Raw genomic sequence first — 326 nt, forward strand, 5'->3', positions numbered from 1 at the left:
GCCATTTCCTTCTCCAACGCATGAAATTGAAAAGTGAAAGTGAAGTTGCTCAGTCATATCCGACTCTTTGAGACCTCTTGGACTGCAGCCTACCAGGCTCCTCCGTCCAGGCAAGGGATTTTCCAGGCAAGAGTACTGGAGTGGGGTGCCATTGCCTTCTCTGATAGACACACTACTAGATATAAAATAGATAAGCCACAAGGGAATGGCCTCATTTTTCTGCTGAGGTAAGAATCTATTGGAAAGATCTGAGCACTGGTTGGAATATGTGAAAATCTCTGAGTTAATCAAAGCTTCTAATAAAAAAGGAAAGGAAAATGTTTCCA

This window comes from Bison bison, unplaced genomic scaffold (assembly GCF_000754665.1).
Source record: "Bison bison bison isolate TAMUID 2011002044 unplaced genomic scaffold, Bison_UMD1.0 scf7180017864207, whole genome shotgun sequence".
In the NCBI taxonomy this organism is placed as follows: domain Eukaryota; kingdom Metazoa; phylum Chordata; class Mammalia; order Artiodactyla; family Bovidae; genus Bison; species Bison bison.